The sequence below is a fragment of the Perognathus longimembris genome, chromosome 8, assembly GCF_023159225.1.
Source record: "Perognathus longimembris pacificus isolate PPM17 chromosome 8, ASM2315922v1, whole genome shotgun sequence".
Taxonomy (NCBI): domain Eukaryota; kingdom Metazoa; phylum Chordata; class Mammalia; order Rodentia; family Heteromyidae; genus Perognathus; species Perognathus longimembris.
The window spans coordinates 47,056,207-47,083,171 of NC_063168.1; the positions used below are offsets into that span (position 1 = coordinate 47,056,207).

Sequence of the window (26,965 nt, forward strand, 5' to 3'; positions counted from 1 at the left end):
AGAATGGGAGAAAATTCTTAGATATCCATTTAACAGAGATTTATTATGCAGAATAATTTTAAAAATTCAAAAATGTTAACACCAAAAGACTAAATAACTCAATCAATAAATGGGCAAATGAATTGAACAGACAGTTCTTAAAAGAAGTACAAATCACCATTAAACACATTAAAAAATGTTCAACATCCCCAGCCATTAGGGAAATGCAATTAAAAACTACATCTAGTTAGAACAGCAATCAAAAAAACAAAAACAACAAATGTTGGTAAAGATGTGGCAAGATGGGGAGAAAACAACCTTATACACTGTTGCAATGTAAATTAGTATAGCCACTAGGAAAATCAGTATGGAGGTTCCTTAAAAAAACAAACAAACAAACCTAACAATGATCCAACTATACCATGCCTAGGTTTATTCTCACATGAATCAAATTACATATATATGTACATATATAACATATATATATATTCTCAACATATACTCATGTTTATCATGGCATGATTCACAATAGCCAGGTTACCAAATCAGCCTAGAAATCTATCAGTGGATAAGTGGATAAAGAAAATATGATACACATACAAAACAAAGTATGTTGCAGCCATAAATAAAAATAAATTCATTTAAAGAAAATGGAGGGCTCTGTAGATAATTGTGTTAACAAAATAAACTAGACTCAGAAAGACAATCTGCCTATTTTGTCTCACATATAGAATCTAGGTTTTAATTAAAAAGGCATGAAATCAGAAGGACTATTTGAGAAGAAGAAGGAGACCAGTGGGAGGTAGAGAGAAGGGTAGAGAAAAGGTATTTGTAGGCTAAATATGATCCAAGTGTATTATATACACATGAAAATGTGTTACAGAAACTTATTATTTTGTACAATTAGTAGATACTCATAGAAAAAAAATTGTGAAAGCAAAATTGTTTCATCTCCCACCTTACCCTCAGTCAGGTAGCATCACAGACTTGAACACCTTGAAGAAATAAAATCACGCCAGGCACTGGAGGCCCATATCTGTAATCCTAACCACTCAGGAAGCTGAGATCTAAGGATCAAAGTTCGAAGCCAGCCAGGGCAGAAAAGTCCCCATGAGGCTCTTATCTCCAATTAACAACTCAAAAATTGGAGGTAGAGCTGTGGCTCAACGTGGTAGAGTACTAGCCTTGAGCACCAAGAGTTTTCCCTTCCTTCCTCATCTCAGAGACAGCTCCAAGGCCCTGAGTTCAAGCCCCATGGAAAAAGGAAACAAGGAAACAAGGAAAGGAAGGTGGGAGGAGGAGTCACACAGACCTTATGTCTTCCTGCTGTTCCCTCTTCCTATGACTGCTCTCCCTTCTTTGCCTCCTTGGCACCTCAGCTCAAGTGTCCTGGCCAGCTAGACCTCCAGCCTGGAGAGGACCCCCTTTCCACAGGATCTCTGCACCTCACTTCTCTGCTTCAGCACTTTCATCACCACCACTGCAGTTTTCCCTTCCGTCCTCACCATCAGACAGCCTTCAAAGAAAATAAATCTCTTTGCCTTGCTCATGTGGTCACCTTACTTCTCAGTGATCCTGGCTGACAGCAGAACACAGAGGCTGGTCCTCTACTACTTGGAAGGAAAATTCCAGCACCCATTCTTCCTCAGCCCCAAGCCTGGCTTATTAAACTTCAGGCATCTACTTTGTGGTCCACACCTTCCAACTTCCAGAGGCTGAACCAGGACATGGCTTCCCTTCTGGAACCCAACTCATGCCTGGTGGTCACAGGAGAGCTGGAGAGACGTGCTCCGCCTATCTCCTAGACTCCTTAGCTCTCCACACTGTCTCTCTCCCTCATCAAGGTGCAAAATGGGCATCTTCACCCCACTTTTTACACAGGGACAGCATCCTCCATGGAAACACAGAACAGAGAACGTGGCTCCATTTTCTACCTCTCACATTAGCCAGCAGCAACAGTGGTCTTGCTCAAAGCCAGAACTTCCTCAGGATTCTGTGTCAGACCTTTAACATCACATCCTACCCCTCCCCTAAGCTTCTCCAACCTGCTGAAATCCTCCAGACCACAAAATACATGTCACATGTAATTTAAACAGTCGCCACATTCAGATTAAACAAGGCAGTGCAGAGAGGACAGCCAAGCCATGTCCACAGCAATCTGCCAAGCCTGGGGTCTGGTGAGAACATCCCTGAATCCCTCACCCTCATGACAGTACCTCAGCCACATGGAGTGGCTCAGTATGATGCCACAGAAGGAAGCCAGCTGGCCATTCCTCACTCCTTCACTCACTCACCTACTGTTACTCATTCAACCCTTTATCAGTCAACCTTGCTGGAGTTCTGATAGTGTCACTGGGACAATTTGTTACACTGGGTTGGAGAAGAGAGAGAGAGAGAGAAAGAGAGAGAGAGAGAGAGAGAGAGAGAGAGAGAGAGAGAGAGAGATTCATTTCACTCTCATATACCAGCATTTTAACTCCTGATGACAGACAAGGAAGCAAACAAGAAAAAGCAAAGGGCAACACAGAAGGGTAATCTGAAAGGGGGTCACCTCCAGGGACTGGGGCAGCCCCAATCCTTCACCTTTGAGGATGAGCAGAAGAGGAGGAAAGAGCATGAGGCAGAGCTTCCAAGTAGATGGAAAAACACATTATGGGAAGAACAAACCACATCATTTGTCTAAGGTGTAGGATGTCTATTAAAAATAGAAATAGATGAAGCTAAAAACAATAGGAGACCAGTTTATAAAGGGTGTGTTAATAGCTGACTCAGTGGAACTTGTTTCCATTCCCTTGACAATTCACACATTTAACCTACTACTGGTGGTAAATTTTCAAACTCAAAAATGTTCACTCTCTCCAAGAGGGGGATGATAACTACATAGCCTTTCTATAGCTAATGCCTGTTCTGTTCTCATCTGCACACAACCCTAAGAAGCTCAGACAGAAATGTGGATGTGCTTGGGTACCCTCAGGTGGTCTCAGATTGGTTGTTTATCCAGGTGTGGTTTGTAGGTCACCTGGCATTTGCAATCATGCTCAGATATAAGAATTTGGCTTTGTAACTGAGATCTCATCCCTGTGGCTTCCTACTTATTATTACTGACCTCTCTCTCCTGTTTGTTCTCATTCCTCTTCCTTTCTCTCTTCCTTTATAATTTATGTTTTTCTGGGCTCACTACTGTTTGAAGCAGCTGTTGGATTTCTCATATCTGGGAAGTCCATTAACTGGCTGTTTACTTGTGCTCACATCATTAGCAAGAGTTGTTGGACAAACTAAGCCTCTCACTCCAGGCCTACCCCAGCCCCCACCTCCACCCCAGGAAGTTACATCCTCTCCAGCTGGGGACAACCCTCCCAAGTAGCCCCTTCCCTTCTTTAACACCTTCAACTGGAAATTTGTGGGTTGTTTGAGTGTTTTTTTAATCAAGCCTATTTTATATCAAAATAGTTTGAAATTGCAATTACAATATGATATGGGATTCTGGAAGAAAATGATTCTACTAAATTTACCTATTCTGGGTTCTTTCATCTAAGTCTACAAAGTATACCTTAACACACAAGGCCTTATTTTTAACTACTTTTCCAAAAGTATGCCCACAAAATGAGCATGGGATGCCTAACCTGGGAGCATTTGCAGAAAATCAAGTCTGCACAGACTTACATCGGCTCAAGTCATAACTTCCTGGAATTAAAAAATGTATCTGCAGGGGCTGGGAATGTGGCTTAGCAGTAGAGTACTTGCCTAGCATGCATGAAGCACTACATAAACAGAAAAAGCCAGAAGTGACACTGTGGGTCAAGTGGTAGAGCAGAAAGAAGCCAAGGACAGTGCTCAGGCCCTGAGTTCAAGCCCCAGTACTAGCAAAAAGGTGATGATGCAAATTTGGCAGTTTGCTGGCAACTGGTCTCTCTTCTGTCAGATCCCCATTCAGTCTGACTGGGGATGCTGTCTACAGGAGTGTTTGTGTTTACAGTGATCTCAATTACTTTTAATGTAAAAAAAATTATTATAGGTCATCCCTAATCTGAAAATCTAACATCTAAATCCCATGAAATTCAAACTTTTTGATGCCAACATGACACACAGCATTTCAGACTTTGAATTTTTGGATTCAAGATATTCAACTAGCTGAGTGCCAGTAACTCACACCTGTAATCCTGGCTACTTAGGAGGCTGATATGTGAATATCAAAGTTTGAAGCCAGCTTGGGCAGAAATGTCTGAGACTCTTATCTGTAACTAACCACCAAAACAAAACAAAACAAAACCAGAAATGGAGCCATGGCCAAAGTGGTACAACAAAAAAACTCAAGATAACAACACCCAGGCCCTGAGTTCAAGCCCCATTACTGGAATACACACAAAAGAATAAAAGATGTTTAACTAGAAAAATGCACAAAAACATTCCAAATTTTGAGAAACCTCAAAATATGAAACATTCATAAACCCAAATGTTTTAGATAAAGAAAAATCAACCTACCCATAATTGAAAAATTAAGAAAGAAATTCCAGCTATCTGCAGGGATACTCTTCAATAAAAACCCTCTGGAGTTAAGCACTGGTAGCTCATATCTGTAATCCTAGCTACTGGGAAGGCTGAGATATAATGATTTCAGTTCAAGTAGACAAAGCCAAGAGAATCATATCCAACTAACTAGCAAAAAGCTAAAAGTGGAGGTGTGGATCAAGTGGTAGAGCACAACCACCTTGAGTAGAAAAGGTCAAACAAGAACTTAATGTCCATAGTTTAAGCCCCAGTACTGGAACAAAAATAAATAATTAAAATAAAAAAGCTCTTTTGAATTTGGGATGGTCAATGGAGCTGGTCTGACCATTCCATCCAAAAGAGGGAAGCTCAAGAAAAGGAGAGGAAGTGCTCAGAAATAGAAGCAATTTCTAGTCAGCTCCTGAGAATAGAGGCAAGCAAGCTATTGAGGATTTCTAAATGTAAGATGGTTCCATAAGAAATCCCTCTAAGGAGTGATATTACTAGAATAAAAGTGAAAGAACTGGAAATGTCTCCTATCTGGTGCCAATTAAGACAGATTAAGTCGAAATCAGAAGCCAGTTCTATCTCCCTCCATTCCTTTACTTTTGTTGCCATTTTGTGTTGTTAGTTTCTTGGTCTTTTATATGTCCTAGCTAAATGAAGAACAAAGTGGATTCTCACCCCTATACTGGCCAAAAATCATAGAGAGTCAAAGCACCCTTTCAGGAGGCAGAGAGAACAATGGTGTCAGGAGACCTAGAGCAAACAGGATGTGGAGATCCAGGAGGGAGGACAGGGCAAGGACAGCAGGGGGTGTCCCCCTCCTCACCTGCTAAGGTTCTACAGGTATGGCACTAGATCTTTGAGAAGAAAATACAATCACCATCAGCTATGTCAAACTATTGCATTTTATTTGGAAGCATCTTGCTAAGGATTAAAACAACATCTTCCTTTGATCTCCGAGGATAATCTACATAGCATCATGGACATTGATGGAAGGGTGGTCATAAAAGGATTTGCTTTCAATTCTGAGATGAACAAGGGCTTTGTTGGGGAAAGGAGGTGGAGAATAAAGATGAAAAAACATATGGGGCCTCAAAGAAGACCTAGAGCTCTCTGAGGGAAAGCTGTGGTCACATGATTGGCCACATGCTCAAAAGAGACCTAAGCAATCATTTCCTAGTCCTCACTTGCCCCCATGGTAAAGGGCATTAGAGCTGCTTCACGTTGGCATTTGGTACAAAATTCTAATAAAGGGTCTGATACAGGAACAAGAGACTACATCGTGGCCAGACTTCCTGGTGAGGCACAATCTAATTATCAGCCTTTCAGCTTCCTGTAAGAAGATTCTAGCTGGGTGGGATAACTCAGATTTGGGTTCTCATGCACACACCCTTTGCCCCTCCCCTCCCCTCAGATTCTTGTCATGCCTTCTGCTTATTCAGAAAGGTCTACATGTTTCCAAGCAAATCAAAAGATGATGTCAAATGGCACCTACACCCATCACATAGCCCTAGGAGAAGGACAGTACCAGACCCTAAGAACTGACCTAGAGAAATAGGAACAAAGTCACATGAACTACTTCAGTAGCAACTCCACGTTCAAGGGCAAGGAGAAAATGGGTGCCCCTCTTCTGACTCCTGCCAACACCCTCAAAAGGATCTGGAAAAGCAAGGTATCTCTTTCGAGGCTCCAGCAAATCAAATGCAAGGGATTGCAGGTGGTATTTAACAGAGCCCTAGAATGTCCTTCTCATAATTTAAAAAAGTAATTATTTTAACCACTGATGTGTGTAATAAACTCTTGTCAGACTGACATTAAAATCTGTTTCTTTTCTTTGCTCTCCACCCCCTCTACCAGAAGACCTTGTATCCCACGAGCATGACACAGGCTCTATTATTGTGATGTTAGAATTTCTTCAAGGAACTCTATGATGGGCAGTTATTTTGCAAAGTGGTGTAGAGATGGTGTCTACCATCTCCATGCAGGAAAGGAAAGAAAGATTGTAATGTTCAACCTGCAGGCCAGGATTGGGTTCTTTTCTGTAGGTGGTAAAGGTTTCATTAAAATCATTGTGGGAACTAGGAGACTAGCACAAGCTGAGTGCAAACTAAAAATGGTGCAAGGAATAGAAGATAAAGACTGAGAAATGGCATATATCTCTTCCAGCTTTGCAATAATCTGCATTCTGCATGGTCTGAAGTAATGAATCCCCAAGCTTCTGCAGGCAAGTTTCCTTTCTTAGGGGCGGGGGTGGGGGGTGGGGGGGAGGGAGGCGCCCATTATGTTTGCAAGTTGTGCAAGCACAGAGTACATTCTTGCATGTGTTGCTTAGCTCTTCACAATCAAATCAAAGGCACAGAGAGGTGGTTCCAAAACAACATCCACTAGTAACCCTTCTCCTCCAATAGGTCCCATGAGCTCTCAGGAAGAAGTCCACCCTATTCACCCTGACAGTCCAAACCCTCCGCAACCTAGGTGCCCCCTACCTTACCTCAGATCACCCCCAGACTTGCTCTGCTCCAGTCTGTCTAACCTTACTATCTCAAGGACATACCACATGATTTCCAGTATGTTGGCCCTCCACCCAGGATGCTTTGACATTTATCAACCTGTCCCAGCTACTCATCATATCCTACATGAACCTTTCTTCAAGCCCCACTTGGCTTCTCCTTGAAGAAACACGCAAACAGTACATATGAATTTCTCAAGGAACTCTTGTCTCTGACAAGATGCACTGAGTTCTGTATAAGTCCCAGGAAGAGAGGCATCCTATCTCTTTTGTACCTGTCAGCACTTCACACGGGTCTGAACTGCCTTTGGTGCCCAAAGGGCACATACAGGGCAGAGGCAGCATCAGGAATCTTGATCCTATCCTTCTCTTTTGCCCCATGTCTTAGACCCAGAAAACTCAAGAAACACAGAGAGGCAGAGGTGAAGGGGAAAGCATCGTTGTTACTCTGGACAGAGATGGGAAGAAGTGGTTATTATTTCCAAGTCAGGATCCTGTAGCTCCTTTATCTCCTAGCTAAAATATCTACTTTTCTTTAGTACTTAGACTGGAGAAAGCCTACCTGGAAAGTAAGGAGTGCACCTCTGTTCTAGAAACAGTCATAAGAATCTATGGGAAGGACTCTGCATGTGGGCAGTGAATTTGGGCCCCATGTCAGTAGAGTTCAGTAGAGATCAATAACCACAAAGTTCTGTGTCCACTCCTGACACACACGCTACATGGCCTGTGTCTGACTTCTCATCCCACCAACACTCCTGAGGCCAGACCCTCCCAAGCTGCCCAGCCTACAATCTTTCAACCAGCTTCTCGTATTTACCCCCCTCCCAATTTCTACTAGAAGCATCTCCCCTCTGGGCATGACCATAAGTATATTTATAACTTTACACATGCACAAACTTGAAATGCCCACCACTGATCTCTTCTCTATAACTAAAATTCCACTCCATCCTTCAAGGTTTCATGTTAGAGAAAACTGTAAAGCCTCCATAACTCACCAATTCTTCACCTTACCAGAGATGTGGAGAGGGGAGGGGAGGGACCCAATCCTCCCTTAGACTTTTTTGGCACAATGTTGCCTGAGCCTCTTTCGAGCCATTGACTCCACCAGATTTTTTTTTTTTTTTTTTTTGGCCAGTCCTGGGCCTTGGACTCAGGGCCTGAGTACTGTCCCTGGCTTCTTCCCGCTCAAGGCTAGCACTCTGCCACTTGAGCCACAGCGCCGCTTCTGGCCATTTTCTGTATATGTGGTGCTGGGGAATCGAACCTAGGGCCTCGTGTATCCGAGGCAGGCACTCTTGCCACTAGGCTATATCCCCAGCCCCAACTCCACCAGATTTTTAAAAATCAGTTTCCCCACTAAATCGAAAACTTCCAGATGACATTTGAGGTGGAACTATGACCCCTCCAAAAGATATGCTGACATCCTAAACGTAAGTTCCTGTGTACATGACCTAATTTAGAAATAGAGCCTTTGCAGATGTAATCAAGTTAAGATGACATCATTAGGCTGAACCCTGTATCTAATGTCTAGGGGTCCTTATAGGGAGAAAGGACTGAGAGATGGAGGGAAGACAGCTGTGCAAAGCCAGAGCCAGAAGCAGAGCTATGCCAACACAAGCCAAGGAATGCCTGGTGCTACTAGAGGCTCAAGTTGACCAAAATGGATTCCCCTCAGGTTTCAGGGGTATCCTTCCAGCACCTTGACACAAACCTCAAGCCTCCAGAATCAGGAAAGAATATATTTTTGCTGCTGAAAGCCACTCAATATGTGGGCTTTGTTACAGCAGCCCTGGGAAACATAAATGGGTAGGAGTTATGTCTTGTTTGCTCTTTTGGACCCCAAATGGCTACAGAGTCCTTGAAACTCAGTCATCTCTTAGTGAATTCAAATTAAATGAATCACCACACATCAAGGAACTTTTGTCATGAATGGAAACATTTCTATAAAAATGAATCCCTTAAATTTCTATTAAACCTTACTTTCCAAAGACACAACTATGAATACACAATCAGTGGAACCTCAGAGATATACTTGGTATTCAGAACAAGCTATAGAGATAGGTCAGGTTTGAAGCCATCGGTCCTCCATCACCTGGCTTGCCCATGCCTTGTGGAAACAGTGCCATAGTAGCTGGCTGGCCTGCTGGTGTACACCTTAGGAAAGATATTGTCCATCCCTCAGAAGCAATGACCTTGTCCTCCTGAGCACAGGGCTCAGCTCCATGGAGCTTCCAAACCAGCCAGCAAAATCTAGATTCCCTAAGAAGGGCATAGAGAGGAGTGTTTGAGGAAGACAGTCTTGCTTCACATGCACAGTAAAGCAGAGCATAATTATCAAGATGTCAATAACTGACACTAAACCACTTTCAATTCAACCAAGTGGACACTTGAACTGAGAGCCTTTTTAAGAAAGACAGCTGGGGAGGAGGCAGAGATGATAAGTTTTTCCCTTTTTGTTTTCTCTAATACATGCTGAAAACCAACATGTGAGGAAGATTCCAGAAAACCCTTTGCTGGATCAAGGAGCAACTCTCCTTAAGCTTGCATGTTGGTTTCCTCCAGTGTGGTGGCCATAAATAATACTCATGAGTCACAGAAAAAACCCACAGTCTCTCTGGAGACACAGCAGGCGAGCAACAGGTGCACTCAGCCTGCTCCTGTGCAGAAAGCAAGGCTAGGGTGGAGAGCAGGGGGGAGGGTGTGAAGAACTATCCATCTTCCATAAAAATGCAAACAGACAACTGTCCAGTCCATCCACGGACGGACACAGCGCCTTGATTTCCAGCTTGAGCCTGGTTAAACCTTCTAGGTATCAGTTAATATTAAGTCATACAGAATGATGCTCAACCAAGTTCATGCTTTTTCTCATTATGAGTATTTTGAAGCTTTTTGTACAATAACATCAATGTTTGGGGTCTTTTGTGGGGGGAGTGTTGTGCTGGTATTAGGGTTTGAACTATAAGCCACATGCTACTACTTGGCTTTTTCACTCAGAGCTGGCACTTTAACCACTTGAATCAAAACTCCACTTTGAAGCATTTTGAGTTTATTGTTCTTGTCTTTGCTATACTAGGGTTTGAACTCAGGGCCTCCCAGTTGCTAGACAGGTGCTTTACCATTTAAGCTAATGCATCAAGACCTTTTGCTTTTGTTATTTTTCAGATAAGGTCTTCCTTTTTTTCCCAGACTGGCCTCAAAACAAGATCCTTCTGACTCTGCCTCCAGAATAGTTAGGATTACAGGCAGGCACCATTATATACAGCTGCTTCTGGGAGTTACTAAACATAAAATCATTTCCAAAATATGTCTTTCATGTCCTCATTGGTACCCTGTTATGTGCTTTATCTGCCTTGGAGGATCCAATATGGCCTGTGATAACTTCTTCCTAAATTCTGGGAACATCATGATGCTCCATGATTGCCTGTCTTCTATTCCCCATTCCAATTCCCAAAAGTATATTAGTCTTTTCACTTGATATTATGCAAAGGGATGATCACTTGGGTTGGTTACTTCTCTAATACTACTATACCCACTCTATAGACTCAAATATCAATTTGAGGTTCATCTGTAACTCCGAATTTATTTTAATTAAAAAAATGAAAAAACACAGTAATATTACTGTGAGGGGAAAGGGGAGATAAGAGAGAGTCAGCACTAGGGCTTAAACTCAGGGCCTCATATTGTTGCTTGTTTGTTTTTGCTCAAGACTGGCACCCTGCCACTTAAGTTACAGCTCTACATTCAGCTTTTGGCTGGCTAACTAGAGATAAGAGTCTCACAAATGTTTCTGACCAGGCTGGCTTCAAACCATGACCCTCAGATCTCAGCCTTCTGAGTAGCTAGGATTACAGGCATGAGCCACTGACACCTGGCTTGAACGTACTATTTTTAAAGGCAGTATATAGTCTTTGCCTCCAGACTGATCAGATGAGCAGTGTTCCATCATCCACAGAATAGCAGGCCCCATGTGGAAAAACCCAGCCATACCAGAACAGGGTCCTTACCATCCAGGAAGCTCCTTTCTGTGCTTGCTGCTAAGTTGGCAGGGGGACCAGTGGCCTGAGACCTTAACTTGTTCCCACTAAGCCTGTACCAGCCAAGAAGAGCAGCATATCCTGATGGGTAACATGATTACTTCTCACACAGACATCTCTGACATCATTTTCAATTAAACACTAACATGATAGAAATTGAGAGCTGTGAAGAACTAAGGAGTAGACACTGGCTAAACTCATTGTTGACCAAAAGATGGCTATACCATAGAGTTTGTCCAAAGGAGAAATAGAAGATAAGCCTGAAATAATCATTTTCAACTGTGTAAGAAAAAAGGAAGCAGGATGAAGTGCATGGTGATTAGCTCATTTGTTCTCAAAAGACACATAGATATTATACTCTTAGAATGCATAAAATACTTCTGGAAGGATAAACCAGCCTCTGGGGAAGATAGGGAGAGTCTAGGAAAAGAGGAAAATTTACTTTTAACCACTTGCCTTTCTATTGTTTGAATTTATACTATATGCATTTATTTGGTGATACTGGGATTTGAACTCAGGGCCTTGCATTTGCTAAGCAGGTGTTCTACCAAAGGCTCATACTCCCAGCCTGGAGTTTTGCTTTCTACATTTTTCAAATAGGGTTTTTATTATATTCAGGTCATCCTGGATCATGATCCTCTCAGTAAACAGAATTACAGGTCTGAGCTACCAGCACCCCAATTCAGTTTTTAATATTAAAATATATACAATAAAATTCATAAGCCATGCATTAGTATATTATGTGGTATAAATTATTGTTAAAAATGACTCTACTAGAGATGGTTAAAAAGGAGAAAGACCCTGAAACTGCCTCCTACCTTCATTTTACCAAGAAAGAAAACAAAGTACAGAGAACAAACAGCCTGAGAATCGGTGTAGGCTGGACCTCTAGCCCTTCAGTTCACTTCAGTTCTGGTTGCTTTAATCTTCTGAAAGCTTTCTGTATAATAACATGAATGTTTTTGTGGTGGTTATTTGAGAGGAAGAAACGATCTGGATTTGAATTCAGGGCCACGTGCTTACTAGGCAGGCACTCTACCACTTGAGCCATGCCTCCAGCCTCTTCTGCATTGGTTAGTATGGAGGGAAATAACTTGCTTTCTATCTGGGCTGACTGGGCTGTGATCCTCCTTCTTGAGTTTCTCCAGGTCTCTGTGAATGACAGGCACACACCACTGGACATGCTGATTGGTTGAGATAGAGTCTCAGCAAACTTCTATGCCAGGACTGGCCTTGACCCAGAAGCCTACCCCTCCCAACTTCCTCCACTCACCCACCCCTGATCTCCATCTCAAGTAGCAAGGATTATAGGCTTGAGCTACTATACCCAGCTTCATTTCAGTTCTTTCTCTTCTAACACACTATTCTCTTACTTAATGGCCATGTTCTGCCTGCTAAGGTTACCTGATGTCTACTCCCTGATTACATGAGGCAACAGTGGTCTTTAATTCATATATACAAGATATGCCTTTTTTTTTCTTTTGGCTGTACTGGGGTTTGAACTCAGGCCTTCACTAGGCAAGCACTTGCCCATTTGAGCCACACCTTCAGCCCTATAAACAGGGGCTCTGTGAGCCAGATCTTTTTTGGGGGGAGAGGGTAAATTAAATTCTATTTCCATGTAGCATAAAAGTTGTGCTTACATCACTCCCTTCTTGTAAAGCAAGTAAATGATCTCCAACTTATTAAGTTTCTTTAACCCTGCTTTTCTTTTATGAGGTTTGCCTGAAACAAAACACACTCTATGGCTCATTTGTACTTGCAATGTCTTGTTTATTTTCCCTGTGCTCCTAAAATGTCCTGGCCATATCACCCTATCTGCTGTGCAACTTGAACTCTCGGAAAGCGGGTGGCAACTCACACGCTGTTGGTACACAGTGAATCCTGCCTGGCAAAGGCTGTGCAGACACTCTCTGACACCATGGTTTCTCCCACTAATGTGCACTGACCCAGAGGCCAAGGTGCAGGGGTTACAGGTGCAATCTATAGTCTTATCGCCAGTAATTAGAAAGTACATTCTTCCAACACAGAGAGGACACTTTATTCTACTCTGTTTTCAGTTCCTTATTTTTCTTGACTTACCAGGGCAATAGCTGGAATGTTACATAAGTCAGGGAGAGTCTAAATAGTTGGTCTCTTTAAAAAAAAAACAACAACCACAAAATCAACACAATCATTTGGTGGTTTAGGCATTTGTCATGAACAAAGCCCAGATTGATGCTCTATTACTTATGCATAATATATTTGTCCAAGTGAAATTCTCTTCATTTTGCTAAATTCTAGCCTCTGCTGTTTAGAAATGCTCAGAATAGTTGCTTTATTTGACCTTATTTTAAGGCTAGTGGGGTGTGTGGGAGAAGGAACTCTCACATGGTACCTTTAAAATAATATTGCAAAAAAAAGAAAGGAGCTTAAAAACTAAAGTTTGAACATCAAACTTACTTTTCTTCTATCCTGCTCTGGGCAGATCTCAACTATGACATCTTACTCTAGGGAATTCCTTTTTTTTTTTTAATATGATTTTTTTAACCTGCCCACCCATTAATTAATTGAAAGTATTTCCTGCTGGCCTCCAAGTGCTCAGGGATCTCTTGTAGCAATTTTCTCACCTATAATTATGTTGATGGACTGTGTAACAGGTTGCATCATTATCTGAGTCAAATTAATGTTGGTGTGAATGTAATGTCCAATAGGAAGGCTCTTTGCTTGCTGGGACCCAAGAGATGGCCCCAGAGGAGCTTCCCCTGGAGGCACTGCTACAAGATGGAAACTTAGCCCCCCAGATCAGGGAGGGGTGTGTCATCTGGGTAAGCTCCATAAAGGACACCAACTATCCCCACCACCTGACTGCCAAAACATTTCCAAGCAGGGCACTGAATGCCAGATAGAAACCTGGCACAACAGAGCTGCCTTTATCTGGCATTTTTTGAGTGGGGTTGTTGAGAATCAAACTGGGGTCTTGATCATGCCAGGCAAACACTCCACTACCAAGTGATGTTCCTTGCCCCATCCCCCTAACATTTCAAGGCACAGAACAATTATCTGGTAGTAAGGACTCCTTTCTCTGAAATACTAGAACAATGCCCTCGTTAGAGACTACCTTTCTTCATCAGGCAGTCTAGCTTGCTTCTGAGATGCTCGTGTTTCAAGAACCTAATGTCATGACTTCCCCTTACAGGTGAGCAGTAAAAAAGAGGGTAATGGGAGACACTCGGCACTCTTGCATGCTGCAGTAAAGAGCCCTGCACATGCCCCTGTACACACAGATTCTTCAGGAAGACAGTGCTGGAGGTGGAATTACAAGCTAATGGGGATGTATATTTTTCATTTTGATAAAGATTATTTGGTTACGTGCAGAGCTCCACAATACAGTATGTGCTTAGCATGCACAAGGCCATGGATTCAATCGCAAGCCCTCAAGAACAAGAGCAAAAAACAAGCCCCAAAGAGGAGAGAAAACTACCACTATCAAAATTGCTCTACTTTGTGTTTCCAGTAAGCACAAATATTTGCTTCCCTTTTACCCTCACTGAAAATTGTTCAATGTTTTCCCTCCTGACAGTAAAGTTTTTGACAATGAATTATAAGCTGAACATCTTTTTTTCAGATTTGAGTCATTTGTCTTTCCTTTCTTTGGGGGGGTGGGGGTTGGGTGGGTGCCAGTACTGAGATCTAGACTCTTCTTTTCCTCTTCTTTCTCTCTTTCTTTCTCTCTTTCTCTCTTTCTTCCTTTCTCTCTTTCTCTTTCTTTCTTTCCTTCTTTCCTTCTTTATCTTCCTCTCCTCCTCCTCTTTCTCCTTCTTCTTCATTTGGAAGTTAATTGCAGAAAAAAGACTCCATTTTGTCTGCCTGGGCTGGCTTCAAACCACAATCTTCCACTCTTAGCCCCTTGAGTAGCTAAGATAACAAGCATGCGCCATCAGTGTCTGGCTCAAAGTGGTGCCAGCACCTGAGGAAGCGTTATCTGCTCTGTTCTGACCTTCATAGGCATAAATTCATCTATCATGCTCTACTCCTGGTATCTCCTTGGTATCTTAGGACATAATGGAATTTTAACAGAAATCAGCTGAATGCCAGGCTCTAAGTGACACAAAGAAAGACCTGTGCTTTGCCTGGTATTAGTAAGAATGTGACAGGAAAAGAAAGCAATGTTTCTGGGTCCTAAGAACCTAGGAGGCTAAGTATGGTGGCTCATGCCTGTAATCACAGCTATCTGGAAGGCAGATTTGGAAGATAATGGTTTGAGATCAGACTGTGCATATAACTTCATGAGATTCCATTTCAAACAATGGCTGGTGAGTGCAGTGGCACCTGTCTGTAATCCCAGCTACAGAAGCACAGTGCCTGGCTTGCTGTCATCCCAGGAACAGGCAAGCACAGTGGGAGGATCACAATTCAGGCTAGCCAAGGCATAATAGAAGACCCTTGCCTCAAAAATATCCAATGCAGAAGGAAGTGAAAGCATGATGCAAGTGGAAGAGTACTTGTCTACAAGCATGAGTTCAATTCCCCATACCATCAAAAAAGAAAAAGAGAAGGGAGGGAGGGAAAGAGGGAGAGAGAGAGCATGCTAGGAAATGTCTTGGAAGCTTTAAGTAACTCCCTGCTCTCCTCCTGGCACAATGGCTATAATGTGAATCATAGCCACCGTGTCTCTTCTGCTTTCGGGAAATAATGCTGAATGAGTAGCCAGAAGTGAAGGAAAAGCATAGAATTCAAATGAGAGCATTCATGCAAATATTCAGATCTCAGCTTTTGAAAAAAGAAATTGCAATTCACAGTGAGTCTAAGGAACCACCGAAGCCACATGGGATCTGACTTGGTTCCAGGTACACAGAATGTTTGTAACAAACAGTTGTTGATCGACTTAATATCAATAATTTCCAGTTTCAACAGAGAACCTATTATTTCTTTTACTTTCATACAGACAGAAATCCAGCTCTTCCCTCAGGCCAAATGTTGGTTGCCTGACAGTCACCAGCAGTGTTCACATTACTACACCTAGCCCTTCACTTCTCATCTGAGATCAGCTCCTTTCCAATCTTTTGGCCTATTTTCAGACCACAAAGAGTAGGGCAAGGCCACTGAGGAAGGTCACACCAGTACCAGGCACACAGGCATGCTATCTCCTCCTGGATCTGGCCTTTCCTCACCTGTGACGCTTCATCTTCCACCCCCTCTGCATGGTGTCTACAGCCAGAGTCCTAACTGCCCCACACACCCTATTTCTAACAAAAAGCCCCATGCCTTCTTCCCTCAGATACACAAGCTGCCTGTGCACATGAGAAAAATCGGGCGACCTGGCCTGGAGTCTGGTGCCTGGATTAAAAGACAACAGAGTCAAGGATCACCTTCATGCCTGACTGGGTAGGTACTCAGGTCCAGGAAACTCAAACCCTCAGCTTGGCCTGGCCCCATCCACGACATGCCATGAATGGGTGGTGACATCAGTTGGGTAGGACCCACCACCATTTTTCTAAGTAAAGTAGTATGTTATTAAGACAGATTACTTGCCTCCCACACAGGGTAATATATTGTCCCAAAGTTCCTTTCATGTGTGGTAGGGTAGAAAGTATTTCCTACAGGGCTTCAGGCCAGCTATCCAAAAATCCAGTCCCTCACCTGCCTTGGTCCTCATGGGGGCACATATGAGGCAAGCCTCACTTTGGGAAAGTAGGCATTGGAGAGGGCCTCCACTCAGTCACTTTCCATGCCACTGCTCTTGCTCCCTCCCCACCTTGCAGGGCCAAGCCCAAGGTGGCCTCACATTATCTACTGGAGTTCAATGGTAAGGTAGGTTCAAAGTGCAGGCTAACAAGGAGTGGTCATGGATTTAGGTTCCTACACTCATTCTGTACCCACTACCATAAATGACTAAGCATCAGCTGCTAACTTAGCCGTCCACCCGTGGGGAATGTGTCTAGTCAAGGAGTGGGAAGCCAGGAGCACCTGTCAATCAAGGTAGAAACAGGACCTCGGGTGAATGATGCTTCAGAGGGAGCATTTCAGGCTGCCTGTCTCAACTGCATTCTCTTGACATCAGTATGCCTGCCGTTCTAGGTTCAGTGACTTGTTCAAGATAAAAAGATGCCTTCTAAAGCAGCTGTAAACACTGCTCACAAAATGCCTTTCCTGGGCTTCCACGAAACTGAAAGCCTTGATTACATTGCATCTCTTCATTCTTTCCAAATATAGTTTGAAGAACTTGAGAACAAAGACCTGAGTCGGCTTCTCCCAATCGTACCAGACCCTCACAAGGATCTAGGAAGGATGTGCATTGCCTGATGTGGTCCTCCGGGTGTTTTCAATTTCCCTTATCTCACTTGCCCCCTATTTCTGAGAGAGATAGGACTTGCCAAGGTTGAGCCTGAAAATAATGTCACCCTTTTGGTGATTCCAAAGAAGAATGTCTCACATTTCCTAATGCCACTTGGCTGACTGCTTGGGGGAAAAACAAAAATGGTTCCAGTCTATGGGGGTGCTAATTAGAATCAATTAAAACTCAGCTGGACTGCTCTGGCACTGAATTACCTTGCAGGACTGGCTTGGCCCTTGTGAGGATCAAAGAAGGATCCAGAGAGAAAGAGATTCTGCAATGATAGGAGTATTTGCTGACTCTTCCCACTGAACCTTTAACCAACCTTGGCCAGCCAGCATTCCCTACCTCAGAAAGTCAAATCTTTACTGCATTTGTGAAGAAGAGAAAGTTGCTGACATCATTAAAAACTTTCCCTTGTTTACAAAATGTGTGTGTGTATGTGTGTGTGTGTGTGTAAAATTAATCCCAACTACACATGAGACAGAGACAAAAGACTGTGATGTGAGGCCAGCCCACGCAAAAGTTACTGTGGCCTTATCTTGAAAACGTACCAGGCATGATGGTGCTTGCCTATAATTCCAGTTACACATGAGGAAGAGGTAGGAGGGTCACAGTAATAGACCAGCCTGGACAAAAGCTTGAGATACTATCTAAAAAATAACTGAAAACTAAAGGTTAAATACATGGCTCAAATGGTAGACAAGTACTCAGCCTGAGTTCAATCCCCAGTACTAAATAAATAAACAACTGATACCAAGTACTCTTTTGTTTTGTAAGAGCACAGAAATGAGGACTTTATAAGCATGTAGCACATGACTTGCAATAAGCAAGATATAATACAGGCCAAAAACACCTCAACTCATCACAGCAAAAAAACTAAATTCTAGGAGCCAAATTATTCCTTCCCACTACCACGTGTCACTTTAGAAGCCCCAGAGAGAGGTGACTTACATAACAGTTTGCTCACTGGACATTATTTGAAGGGAGAAAAAAGAGTGAAACATCAAAGTTATCAAGCTTAAACTTAAAAAACTGTAACTACATCTAGGGCTCAGTTTATGTCCATGATGACTTCACAGAGCTGGTTGAAGTTCAGTAAGCCTATTGATGCTTGTTTGAATGAACCATCCTGATATTTTAATACGCTAATCTTCTACATTTCATCACAAGAACAAAAACCAAGTTTGCTCTCCATTTGTAGTGCTCAGGGGCAGAACTTTAATCAAGAGGAAAAGCCTGTGTCAGCACCACTGCAGCCGTGCGGCTTGGAAGAGAGACAAATCCATGCAAAGGTTACTAAGAGCCCAAGTCAGGATGTCCTAAGTGCCAAATGTGTGACTCAGACAGCATACATTATAGGAGCAATGACTGCTGATTCTGCACGTGGGGACAAGCAGTCGTTGTGTTCTGCACTGCAGGGAACAGCTCCGCTCCCCTGTGCCCCATGCCTGTGCTTGGCTTCCCGTCAGCAATGTCCATCTGTGTCCACATGCATGAACATGTCCACTGTATCATCAAGAAGCAGCTTGAACCCTGGGCCATGCGTCTCCCCTCATGCCTGAGGAAGGAAAAGTCAGCACACAGGTGCACTTCAGAATAGAATCCTAGGTAGGATAGCTGTAGCAGGCCAATGAGGCTACAACAAAAGCAGAGCCAGTGCTCTGCTATTTAGGAACATCATAAAGTCCTACTGGGGCTCTCTGAACACATCATAACTTAGTTTATAGATGAACCTAGCAGAGCTATTTTCCAAATGGCAAATTAAGAACTACCTGGTTAAGGTTTAGGATAACTGCATTGCCTTAGATACTCAATTACAATTACTTCTCACCAGAAGGCAAATGAAGAATGGCCAGAGTAATTGGATGGAAAAAAAAATGTTAAGCCTTGGGAAGACATTTACAGATGATCATACCTAAGTTACTAGTTGGAACACCAAAATCTCAAACACAGTAGGCCATCAAGAAAAAAATCTGGGGCTGGGGATATAGCCTAGTGGCAAGAGTGCCTGCCTCAGATACACGAGGCCCTAGGTTCAATTCCCCAGCACCACATATACAGAAAACGGCCAGAAGCGGCGCTGTGGCTCAAGTGGCAGAGTGCTAGCCTTGAGCGGGAAGAAGCCAGGGACAGTGCTCAGGCCCTGAGTCCAAGGCCCAGGACTGGCCAAAAAAAAAGAAAAAAATCTGCTGAAACACAGCAAAAGTTTCAATGATCTAAGCCAACTCTAAATGTTGGATGTATTGGTCTGGTTTTCATTAGAAACACCTTGAAATGAGCCATATCTTCTTATTTATCTTCCCACATGGAAAGGTAAAATATGCGCAAAAGTTGCTATAGTACAGGTTGGTTCAAAGGTGTTGTTCTACTCTCCTAAAAAAAATAATAACCATGTCACAGCAAGATGTCTTTGGTCTATGCATACATGCCTATCTGCCTGCTTGTGAGCTTCAACTGCTGGCAGCAGTCAGCTGTGCTTTATCAGACTGTCCTTATCTTTCTTTCCCAGTTTGGCTCTCCGTGTACTGAGCTACATGTAAACACTCCAGCTTTAATGTTTAACCTTGGACCCCACAAAACTATCTGTCAGAGGGGCAGCCTAGAGGGCCCGCGCGAGCACCCCTGCTCCAGGTGGGCTCCCATTTGGGATATGAGGAGTGTGGTCCTTTTTTCCTTTCTAAATCCCAGTGGGTGGAGGCCAGGGGTGCTTACAGAGTACATGTGCAGTTCTGTCCTTCTGTCAGGCCTAACCAGCTTGATCCCCTAACTTGGAAAGAACAACTGACACCACCAGCCCTCCCAGTGGGGCTGTGTGCACCCTTCAAATCCCCCAAGTTAGGACCCTCCAGAGGCTTACAGAACTAACACCAAACCAAACCCTGTCTGGTGACTTTTATTGTTTCTAAAACAGGGATTACTGGTCTGTGCATACCAGCCTCAGACTTAGGAGCTAACTTCCCTCCCAACACACCTTTGAGTATCCCTCAGTCTTTCCCTTGGCCACTCTCTCAATAGTTGTTAGCGCTCTCTCCAAATGCTCTGCGCATAAGGAGATTCTAAGTCTCTTCCCAGATCTAACAGCACGCCATCAAAACCTGGAACAGGCTGAGCCTTGATGTGGAAAAGAAACTCCTGGTGCCCTTTGTTCTACCAGGAGTTGACCTTTGTGCTGCATGGTCCTTTGGTCAGACTTGGAAAAGCTGAGCCCAGCCAACACTCTCTGTCCTAGCTGGAGGGAAGCTAGATAAAGCAAAGTCAAAGTACTACCTACAAGGGTCAATCAACAAACCCACAGAAGGGCTCAACATACACAAGCAGGATCCAGCCTCCCTGCTCGGGGCAGTTACCACCTCTCAACACCTCATCTGGAAAGCATGCTCCATATCTCCTTCCATGTATTGCCCCAAGCCAAAGCATCTTCCACCACCACTGAAGTTCTACTGCTCTCAAGGCCATTGCTTAAACGGCCACAGCCCATTCTCCCACGAACATGACCTTCTGAGATCCACAGCTTCTGGAATGGAATCACCTACTTAGCCCTTAAACAAACAGACTTGGTTTTTGTGTTTTATTTTGTTTTGTTTTGTTGGCCATTCTTGGGGCTTGAATTCGGGCCTGGGCACTGTCCCTGAGCTTTTTGTGCAGAAGGCTAGACTCTACCACTTGAGCCACAGCTCTATATCTTGCTTTTTGTGGTTAACTGGAGATGAGTCTCTCAGACATTCCTGTTCTGGCTAATTTGAACCGTGATCCTCAGATCTCAGCCTCCTGAGTACCTAAAATTATAGGTGTGAGCCAGTAGTCCCTGGCCATACTTAGATTTTAATGTGCACGCACGGGATTTTCCCAGTTGAATTGTGAGCTGGGGGTGAGGGAAGGGATGCAGAACATTCTGTAGCACACCACCTTTCCTATGGTTCACATGTTATCAAAGTTTGTGAACTGATTGATGTGAAGTAGAAGCCTCTGCTTTGCCCAGTGTAGATCTTAGAAGAGGGGGGAAAATACATGCTATCAATGAAACTAAATCATTATCCTTCCAATCCTGTGATTTTTTTATTTTGGACCTACTATGAGTGTGTCTGCCTTGGGTATTTACAGCAAGGCATTGTCTTCGAAGTCTAGCGGCAGCCAGTTATACACATTACCACTTTCTGTTCACATATTTATGAAAAATGATCCTTCCAGGATGAAATTTTCCATGACTGGCTTCAGTTCCAAAATAAGGGTGTTTCTCTCTTTCTCTCTCTCTTTTTTTTTTCTTTTGGAAAATTTGAACAATATCCAGTCAGCCATGTAGAAGTTGGGCATTAGTGAAAAACAAAAACAAAACAATGACATGTTTTGTCTTTCAAAATCAATGTAAGCCTTTCTTTGTGTGACCAATTAAAAAATAACTCCGTTGAAAATGAGAAACTTTCCACTCGTCGAGGGCTCACCAAGGATGAACTTTGTTGATCATGTGAGATGATGGAATGGGAAGTCGACACAAAGGAAAAGAAGATGTCACTCTTCAGAAGTATTTGCTTGAAGCATCACAAATTCCAGAAGCTTTATGCTCCTTCCCATAACTACTAGAATTTAAAAATACATCACATTTACAGAATCTCAAGAGTTCATTGAAGGAGAAATGAGAAATGTCCTCCAGGTACTTCAGCATTAACTTCTAGCCAGTAAGTAATTTAGTTATCTTGAAAGATGTCTCTCCAAATTTCCTTTCGTGTAGATTCGTGCCTTCTTAGCTCTCATCTACAAATTTTATAATATCATTGCATGACATATTTGTTTGAACACTGAATCATGCATGCGCATTCTACGTCCTTTAAACTGAAACCTTAACTAACAAATGCATTTTTAATTTGGCAATATCAATTGCAAAACATTTGCTATCTTCAAGCCTGGAGGCCATAGCTCAAGTGGTAGAGCACTTGTCTGGCAAGTGTGAGGTCCTAGGTTCAAATCTCACTGAGTACAGAAAAAAAAATGCAATCAGAAGAATGCCACAACACTGAGGAAATCTTTACACTTAATTTCCCAGTAATGTTACCAAAGTCTACATTACAAACAGTATCAACTGCCAAGTAAAATTTAAATATCTTAAAATTAAAGTTGCTCTTATTCTTTTAATGAAAAATAATAATATTTAGAGGGAGGGAAGAGAGGGTTTAAAAAGAAGTAATATAGATAGATGCATTTGATCAAAGTACAACACATGCATGTATGTAAATACGACAATGAAACTCCTTTGTATAATTAATCTATGTGAATAATTTTTTGTCAGTTGTGGGACTTGAACTCAGGGCCTGAGCATTTTTGCTCAAGGGTAGGGGTCTACTGCTTTGAGCCACAGCTCCATTTCCAGTTTTTGAGTGGTTAATTGGAGTCTTATAAGAGTCTCACTGGGACTTTTCTACCTGGGCTGGCTTCAAACAATGATCCTCAGGTCTCAGCCTCCTGAGTAGCTAAGATTATAGGCATGAGCCACCAACACCCAGCTATGTTAATAATTTTTAAAAGAATATTTGGAGAATGGAGATGAAACTCAGTGATAGAACATTTATTTGCCCAGCATCCTCAAGGTCCTGGATTCAATCCCCAGCCATCACTACCACCACTCCCCCAAAAGGTATTTTGAATTATAAAATTTCTAAGAACTCTTTTGTATATTGTGAATACCTCTTTGGGAGGGAGCAGTACTAGGGCATGAACTCAGGGCCTCAGACTTGCTGAATAGGTGCTCTATTATTTGAGTTACGTACTGTCCTTTTTTGCTTTAGTTATTTTTCAAGTAGATTGTGGCCTTTTTTTTTTTTTTTTTTGGTCTGGACAAGATTGTACAACAATCCTGCCTATGGACTCCCACATAGCTGTGATCACAGGCATGCACAATCACAGTCAGCTAATCTGTAGATCTGGAAATCTCAGTAACTTTTTTACTCTGAACTAGAACCACAATCTAGATCTCCAGTCCCCAAGTAAATGAGATTACAGGCATGTGCCACTGCTCCTAGCCTCAAACACACCTGAATATAGGTGGATATATGAGATCTTAAAAAAGAGAAAACAACATAAAGTTTCAACATGTCATATAACCAGCTTCTAGGAAAATCAAAGCAGAAAAGGTAAGGAAGCAACAAAGATGAGTAGAGGGTAGAAATGTAGCTGAGTGCTAGTGGCTGGTGCCTGTAATCCTAGCTACTCAGGAGGCTGAGATCTGACTACCATGATTCAAAGCCAGTTGAGGAAGGAAAATCCATGAAACTCTTATCTCCAATTAACCAGTAAAAAGCTGGAAGTGGAGGCATGGTTCAAGTAGCAGAGTGCCAAACTTGAACAAAAAAAGCTAAGTGAGAATGTAAGGCCCTGAGTTCAAGTCCCAAGTACTGTTGTATGCACATGTGTATATGTGCACATGTATGCATGTGTGTGTATACACACACACACACACACACAGAGTAGAAATTCCCTTGTTACAAGAAGGAAACAAAGATTTTCTCTTGGTCCAGTAGGCAAACCACAAACTTGTTAGATGGGATCTAGAACTGCATAAATAAAATGAAGTTAATGTTAATATTGTAGGTGCGGAGAAATGGAGACAAGAACCACTACTAATGTGTTCATACTACTTCCCACTACCCCTGTGGACCTCCCATGCCATCATTTACGTTTCTGTTTGTCCTCCTGGATGCCCTCCCTGCCCAGGGTAGAGAACCACATATCTGAAACAGAATTTCACATGGCAGATCTAAAGTAATAACCCTAGAGGCCAGTAATCACCTTTACTGATCAGGCAGGTCACAGTCAATAATACCTGACTACAGGCTATTGTATCTTTAACCTATTAGAGAGCTCCCAGTTTTTCTCAAGCTATCCCTAGTCCATTCTCCAGGGAAATAAATGAAGTTCAACCTTGACCAGGCTTCTGTACTGCTTTAAAAATCCTTCCCTGACTCCCCCTCTGCTTCCAGAATAAAGCCCAAACTCTCAAACTGCAATTCATCTGAAGTGGTCTTTTGTGATTTTAGGTTAAACCAGAAGGAAGGGAGGAAGACAAATGTCAGCTGACAGAAAACACTTACATGTACTCATGCCTCCAACTCCTCCCCACCCGCCACAGTGCACTGGCAGTTACACTGAACCATTTCCCCTCAAGTATTACCTTCTCCCCAGAGCCTTCCCAAGCCCATATGTCTAGGATGGGGTGCCTTTGAAGTGTGCTGGGGATGTCCATCACAGCCTTTACCACACAATGTAATCAATACCCCTGGGCTTATCTGTTCCCCAATTTGAGAACAATTTCTGAGCTCAGGACCCATATCTGTCATGCTCCTAGTTAGGACCCCAGCACCTCAGTTGATGCCTATCTCATCTAGGCCCTGGGAAATTCAAGCCCCAGATGGTGGCTTTATGGAAGTGTCCTGGTCCTATCAATGGTGGGTTTCCTTATCTAGAAAGGGAGCCCCTGGGGCTTCCATCCCTAATGGTTTGTTGAATTATTTAGAAACCAGGGAGGGGAAAAAAAAAAAAAAGATGGTCATCAAGTAGGCGACTGACCCCAGCAGGATTTGCTGATTTGACATCTCACCTCTGGAATCTGGGCTGAGCTTTTTACTGACCACTGTGTTATAATAACCTTGCTGTCACAATGGAACTATGTGTGTGTTCCCTCAAGAATGCAACTGATGATGGCTCCACTTCTTGCATCTTTCAGGGTAGCAACAACACCTTCTCTAGTCACACTCTAGCCGTAAACTTAGTTTTGGTAAAAACACAATCTGAATTACATGTATTAAAGCTACACGTATTCTCAAGCTATCCCTAGTCCATTCTCCAGGGAAATAAATGAAGTTCAAACCTGACCAGGCTTCTGCACGGCTTAAAAATCCTGACTCCCCTTCTGCTTTCAGAATAAATCCCAAACTCTCAAATTGCTATTCACCAGAAGTAGCCTGTCTGCTTCAAGAAATTAAAATGTTTCAAATTGTTTTGTTGTCCTGGTTCTCAAAAAAAAAATCTCTTTGTAGAGCAACACTTTAATCACTGTAATATTTACAGTAAGAGACAAATGGTGCCAAGCCACAGGTGCTGGGGGAGCCTACACAGGTGAGCTATGAACTAACTGTCCACAGAGCCAAACACTCAGCACAGAAGCCATCTTGACAGAGCAAAAACCACCCTTGAGAATGATCACAGAATGGCACACCTCCAATGAAGCTGAGGTTCTCAGGGTCCAGAAGATCCCCTTACTCTAGGGATGAGTAACACCTCAAAAAACAACCAAACCAGTCCACTATCTTTTGTGCATTAACCACTATGATTGTGGGAAATCAAGTAGAAAACCACCATCGCAGAAAACGGCGCTGCTGCCTGGGACAGAAACTTCTCCTGAGGGAGCCTGGAGTGGAGCTAGCAACCTGGATAAAGGGTGCAGAATGCTGAGCTACTTTTACCACCAGAGTTCGTGTCCCCTGGCCACCCAACCTGCCATCTGGAGACCCACCCAGCTCCCAGCCCATCTATGAGCTGAAGGTCAGCTTTTAAAGCCCCTGAGAATTCTGAGTGGCCTGAACTCTTCTCACAAGACCTTCAGCCCAGCCCCAGCCCAGCCCCCCCCTCCCTCCTAAGATGCTCAGTGATAACCAGGCCAAGGAAACCAGCATGCTGGACTAGAGCAAGGTTGGATGGAAATAAGGGGTGAACGACCAAACTGGGAAACGCACCACTGACTTTCCCCAAACCACATGAACCTTGAAACTTGTCAGACTGGTTTAAAATTAGCCAATACCCCAGGAGAAGCATTTATTAAATGCATCTTGTGATGATTCATTTCGATTCCCTCACATTCTGAAATGATAAATGTCAGTGAAAAGACTGGATTTCTCTCCCCAAAATGGGTCACAAGTGCCCTCACGCTGCCCCTATGGAAAATAATGGGAGGAAAGAATTAAAGTAAGGAGTTAAGAGTTAAGTAAGGAGGGGGGAAAAAAAAGAAGCTGAGCAGAGTTAAAGGCATGAACTAAGATACTAAAGGCATGCTGAGCCTTTCTAGCCTGAGGAAGTATTTTCTGGAAAGGAGACTGTTTAATGTATGTCTACAAAGTGCTTTCTCATGTCAGTTCTGTTTTGTTCTGCAACTTCCAATGTTCTGGATTGTTTTGTTTATTTGTAACTGATGATGAAGTCCAGTCCCTAGGATCTGTCTGCTTACTCTGGGGTAGGCCAACCTTAGAAACTCCCACCACACCCCTTGCTTTCTTTCACCAATTTATAACATCAAATTAGAGTCCGGTTTAGTAATGACCCAGGACAAAGGGAAATACATTGGATTTACTGAAGTGGAGGGGTGGCTCAAGTGGTAGAACATCTGTCTGAGGAAAAATTTAAAAAGCTAAGGGACCATGCTCAGGCTCTGAGTTCAAGCCCCACTGTCGGCACCAAAAAAGAAACTGGATTTTAAAGCAGCACAATTCACACACACACACACACACACACACACACACACACACACACACACACACGAATTCTGTTACCAAAGATAATCATTGCTCTTATCCATCCATTTCCCCAGACACAAAGTTCAACAGCCTGCTTGACTTTGCCCTCAAGGTCATCAAGATGAGACCTAAGACT

At 43.0% G+C, this 26,965-nt stretch overlaps 1 protein-coding gene across 1 annotated transcript in view; it reads right to left on the reverse strand.

Annotated features, from left to right (window-relative positions):
- Positions 1-26,965, reverse strand: part of Prkce (protein kinase C epsilon) — a 506,658-nt gene that overhangs the window by 458,579 nt on the left and 21,114 nt on the right. The gene's annotated exons all lie outside the window — the stretch shown is intronic.